This window comes from Coenobita brevimanus, chromosome 93 (genome assembly GCF_032717465.1).
Source record: "Coenobita brevimanus isolate Jiangsu-jjx chromosome 93, ASM3271746v2, whole genome shotgun sequence".
NCBI classification, from domain to species: domain Eukaryota; kingdom Metazoa; phylum Arthropoda; class Malacostraca; order Decapoda; family Coenobitidae; genus Coenobita; species Coenobita brevimanus.
In genome coordinates, this window is record NC_137046.1 from 11,459,545 (window position 1) to 11,465,814 (window position 6,270).

Sequence of the window (6,270 nt, forward strand, 5' to 3'; positions counted from 1 at the left end):
CTTCCTCACCTCCCACCAGCTATTAGTACCACATCCTACGCTGTATGCTGTATAAACAGGTGGTGAGTTAGTACATCATTCAGTAAAAAGTTTCATCTATTATCTCTGGACCAATAATCCTGATAATTACTTTCTTCTCTTTCCTTTCACATTAAATTAATGTACTTAAAACAGCTTCCCCAGATTGCTGTCATACGCTCAATTTTCTTTTGATATATTCATCTACATGAACACGTCATTTATAAATATCATACATATATACATTTTTTTTTTTTTACGTGTCCGACTCTGGGCAAAGGCTTCAGGCCCTATTTCTCGGGGCAGTGACCCATTCCGAAGCCCATTAGCCCTCTTACACCTCCACATGTCAACACTTCGGCGCTAACACCCAACATCCATATTGAATACATGCTAGGGCTATATATTCATTCATTCATTGCCAGACGCCATGTATCCCAGACAGGGTGGCCAAGGGCTTAGAGTTAATTGTTTTACAGGGAGGGGCACTAATCCTCCACCAACCCCACATGACACGTAGGGATGCCAACAGCATCTGGTGTTCCCAGGCGGTCACCCATCCAAGTACTAACCAGACCCAACGTTGCTTAACTTCGCTGATCGGACGGGAAGCGGTGTACTCAACGTGGTGTTTTTCTCACTATATATATATATATATATATATATATATATATATATATATATATAGATAGATAGATAGATAGATAGACAGATGGATTGATAGATAGATGGATAGAAAGAGAGAGAGAGAGAGAGAGAGAGAGAGAGAGAGAGAGAGAGAGAGAGAGAGATTTTTTGATAGATAATGAATGGAGGAAGGAAAAACAAAGGGAAAAAAAATAAGTCCATGTGCCTAAAGGTATCCCTCATTCATAAAATATTTATAACAACTGGATATATATATATATATATATATATATATATATATATATATATATAACTGGATATATATATATATATATATATATATATATATATATATATATATATATATATATATGGAGCCTCTGTGGTACAGTGGTAGAGTGTGCTTTTCGAACACGGTTGAACCAGGGTTCGCGCCCCACAAGGTAATAAACTTTAGGAGTGTTCACTCGGCCACGTACTGCATTGGCTGACTCAACGGTTGCTGTTGTTGAACCAGTGTCGCTTACTATAAAGTACACTTGCACCCAGTATGGTTCCGCGGGCCAACTACACTTGGTTCACAGACTACACACACCTCCAAATGCATTCCAACACTACAGTTACTGTACACTTACTAGCACTTCTCACCCTACATACAGTCTCTACCAGACAGCCTAAGCCACTTGGTAGAGATACACTGGCTGCATCGTCCCGACTTCGGTCGGGATAGGCAGGTCCTGCAGTGAATACTCAAACGGCTGATGATGATTATATATATATATATATATATATATATATCTCTCTCTCTCTATATATATATATATATATATATATAGAGAGAGAGAGAGAGAGAGAGAGATGTAGATAGATATAGACAGACAGATATAATCATCATCATCAACCGGATGAGGGTGAGGAGTAGCAATGTTCAGACAGCCCAAATTTGCCCAATCCAATGGACCACGCTTCCATTCCCTCATCATTCAAGCCCCAGGAATTCTGGCTCCATTGGATACGCCAAAAACATTCACCACATTCTGTAGCTCCACACAAAAGTGTCCAATAGAGTCAGTCTAGATGCTGCCACGTTAAAAGGGGGTGCGAAATCCCTGATCATGCACTTCTTCACACAACATTCATCCAGCCAGCTCGATCTCTTGTCAGTTCCATAGCCTCACCGACTTCCAAACCTCTCTTCCTCACACACTCATCCACCATATCTTTCCACCTTCTCCTTGGCCTACCTCGCCTCCTCCCTCCTTCAAATTCGGCCAGATATACCCTTTTCACCACTTTATTGTTATCCATTCTGTCTACATGACCATACCATCTCAGTACACTCTCTTCGATTCTGGTGTCAACCGACTTCCTCACTCCATATCTTTCATGAATCACATTATTTCGTATCCTATCCACCCTCTGTACTCCACATACATTCCTCGGAAGTCCCATCTCCACTCCACTTACTCTTCATTTTTCATTTTCATGCCACACCATTGTTTCACATCCATATGTTATAAATGGTACTAACACTCCTTCGTGCAGCTACAACACTCAAGCCTCTGTTTCTTATCAAGGCTTCCATTGCACCAGCTACATTTCTTCCTTGTGTCACCCAACTTTCCACTTCTTTTGCACATTTTCCTCTGTTTTCTATCACTGTACCCAGGTATTTGAATTCTCTCACCAGTTCCAGTCTCTCTCCATTCACTGTAACATTGCACCGGAGGTTACCTTCTCTCTCAATAACCATCACTTTACTCTTTTTTGCATTTACTCTCAAGGCACGACGCTCACAAACATCAGCAAAACACTGCACTAGCCTACCAAGTTCTTGTCTGGTATTTGCAAGCAGTACTGCATCATCATTTCATTTCAATTCGCTGATTCTAACTCGTACTCTACTTTGGTCCTGTAATCATCTGCTGTTTCTTTGATCCTCAGCTTCTCAACTTTCAATCTTTCTCCCTGATTGCTCCTCTCTCTCCTGATCCACCTCACTCCTCTCAACTTGATTTTGCCTACCACAATCATATGATCTGGCAGACCTCCACTTTGTCCTCTCACGGCCCTTATGTCAGCAGCTATTCCCATCATCGACCTCTCTACGAGCACATAATCAATCAGGCTTCTTTCAACGTGATCCCTGTTCCCTCTACACCATGTATATTTATGTGCATCTTTGTGTTTGAAATACGAGTTACAAATGCACAACCTCCTATCCTGATACATATCCTTTAGTCGCTTCCCATTATCATTTTCTCCTGGTACTCCATTACAACCCATTATGGTATCCTCAGGACTAGTGCCTTCTCATCCATTCATATCACCCATTACGATCACTTCACAGCTTCTGGGCATTTCTCCCACTATTTCAGCCAGCTCATCCCAAAACCTGTCTTTCTCTGTCTCACTCCTGTCCTCACACGGGGCATACGCTACAAACACCGCCATTTTCACTTTCTCAAACTTGAACTTGACATATATACACCTCGAGCTGACACATTTTTAGTCTCTCATTCCAGTTTTGAATGGTGAGTTGCTTGAGGAGGTAGATTGTTTTAAATATCTAGGGTCACATGTTGCTGTGGATGGAAGAATAGATGCAGAAGTGAGGTTTAGAATAAATGAAGTAGGAAAGGTGCTGGGAGGAATGAAAAAAGTGTTTAAATGTCGTTCGCTTAGAATGGATGTAAAGAGAAGGCTGTATGAGGGTGTTGTGGTACCGACTGCATTATATGGGGCTGAAACATGGAATATGGGTGTAGCAGAGAGGAAAAGTTTGAATGTAATGGAGATGAGGTGTCTGAGGAGTATGTGTGGAGTGACGCGTATGGATCGAGTGCAGAATGATGAAGTGTGAAGGAGAACTGGAGTTGTTCGGGAGATGGCTGGTAGAGTTGAGCAGAGGGTGTTGCAATGGTTTGGGCATATGGAGAGAATGGATAATGAGCGATTGGTGAAAAAGATAACTAGATCTGATGTGAGAGGTGTAAGGCTGGGAGGAAGACCACGAATAGGATGGATGGACAGTGTGAAGAGAGCGCTGGATGCGAGAGGGATGTCTGTTGAGGAAGGAAGAGTGGCTGTGCGTGACAGAAATAAATGGAGAGAAATTGTGAATGAATAAGTGATGACGCAGCCCTGAGGGGATATTCTCCCGCATTGGTCTGATCAGCTAGTCAGGTCAGGTGCGGGTAAGGGGATGGGTCTGTTATGATGTGGCAGGGGTAAACCAGTTCTGCTGTCGGGCCCTGCTGCGGATGTCACTGATTGCATTGCGCAGTTGACCCTTGAGCGGTGTGATGCGGTGAGGATCTGTCCGTTCTCCCCTTTGGAGCTAAGATGCGAATGAATGTGTTTGAATGGATGAGTAAATGGAGAGTGAGTCGTCCTGTCTCGGCTACCTCCCTTTCCTTGGGGGAAGCAGCCTAGGTATATATATATATATATATATATCATTTCCTGTGGCACCCCACGGGATGCATAGGGCCTCAATGAACTCTCTCCACCAATATTTGTCTCTTGCCATCTCCTTCAGGTCCCACCAACACTCCTCTCCTGCTTCTTTTTTCATTGTCCTCAACCAGGTTTCCCTCGGCCTACCTCTACCTCTTCTTCCTCTACCAGTCCACTCTGGCACATCCTGTATTAAACAACCTACTTTTCTGTATATGTGCCCCAGCCACTTCCAGCGAGACAGTCTCACATATTCATTAACTGGTTCCACTCTCGTAATATCCCTTACTCTTGCATTTGTGACTCTGTCTTGCCACTTTACCCCAAGAATCCTTCTCAGTATTTTATTCTCAAATCCTAATACTTTCTGATCTGTTACAATTGTACTGTACCATGACTCATGCCCGTAAATTAAAATTGGTCTAACCATGGACTTGTAAATTTTCACTTTAGTATGTACCGAAAGCATATTATTATTCCAAACAGATTTCAACATTCCAACAGCTCGCCAAGCCTGTCTAATCCTGTCCTCAATTTCATTGTTTAATGATCCATTAGATGATACAATCGTTCCCAGATATTTAAAGTTTTCTACATTCTTCACCACATTATTCCCAATTACACAATCGATTTGGTTCTCCACGTTCATATTAATAATTTCAGTCTTTCCACAATTTATTACCAATCCCACTTTTTCTCCTTCCTCCACCAGACAATCAAGCACCCTCTGCATCTCGTAAATACTTCCGCAAATCAGTACAATATCATCAGCATAGTCCAAATCCATCAGCTTCTTATTTTCTTTCCAGTTAATTCCTGCACCTGTTCTCCTTACAACCTTTTTCATAACATAATTCATAACCAAAACAAACAACAATGGCGAAAGAACTCCTCCTTGAATCACTCCTGATCTAACTTGAAATGGATCACTCAAAAAACCACCCACCATTACCTTACAAAAAGTACCTTCATGCAGGCTTCTAATAATATTTACAAACTTTTCTGGTATACCATAGAATCTCATAATTTTCAACATAGCTCCACGTGAAACACTATCAAACGCCTTTTCAAAATCCACAAAACACATGCTAAGTGGCATTTTCATCTCATTAGCTTGTTGCATTAGATGCCTTACAATAAAAATCTGATCATTACAACCTCGACCCTTTCTAAATCCTGCTTGTTCTTCTCTTAAAATTTTATCAATTACTGGCTCTATTCTGTTCAACAAGATTTTGGAAAAGACTTTTGCAACTACAGGTGTCAAAGTTATCCCCCTCCAATTGCCACACACACTTAAATCTCCCTTTTTTGGTATTTTTATAATCACTCCATTCTTCCACTCTTCTGGAATCATTATCCCAAGCCCCATTAAAAAGTTTCAAAAGCGCATTCATCAACTCATCATTTTCCACCTTAAGCATTTCAGGGAATATTCCATCCTCGCCTGGGGCCTTAAAATTCTTTAACTCCTTTATAGATTTTGCTACCTCTTCCAAAGTTATATCCCCTGTTTCTATCTGCAAATCTCTCTCGGCTGGCAAAATGTCCTCTTCAGCTGGGATTGGTCTATTTAGAACAGATTCAAAGTGCTCTTTCCACCTTCCTTTTATATCCAAATCTTTAGTCATCAAATTACCATTTCTATCTCGTGCAGGTATTTCCTTCCTTCTCTTTTCAGTCCCAGTTAACTCCTTTATGGCCTGATACGCTGCTCTTGTGCTCTGACCGTCATTTTTCTTAATTTAATTTCTGTCTCTGTCGCCTTTTCATCATATAGTCTCCTCTTATCACGTCTAACGAGTCTTTTTACTTCAGAATGTAAACTCCAGTACTTTGCTCTAAGTACTTCAATTACCTGGCCATCAACACGTTGTTCTTCACTTCTTAACTTAGCCTCTTTCCTTTTCTGAATTGCATTCCATGTTTCATCTGACATCCTCTTTTTCCTTCCTATATATATATATATATATATATATATATATATATATATATATATATATATATATATATATATATATATATATATATATATTATATATATATATATATATATATATATATATATATATATATATATATATATATATATATATATATATATATATATATATATCATAATCATCCGGACCTCCTTTCCCACCCAAGAGCAGGGTGAGGAGTAAC

General features: G+C 40.3%; 1 pseudogene; it reads right to left on the bottom strand.

Moving 5' to 3' along the window:
- Positions 1-541: 541 nt before the first annotated feature.
- Positions 542-660, bottom strand: LOC145412666 (5S ribosomal RNA; annotated as a pseudogene).
- Between the last annotated feature and the right edge of the window lie 5,610 nt (positions 661-6,270).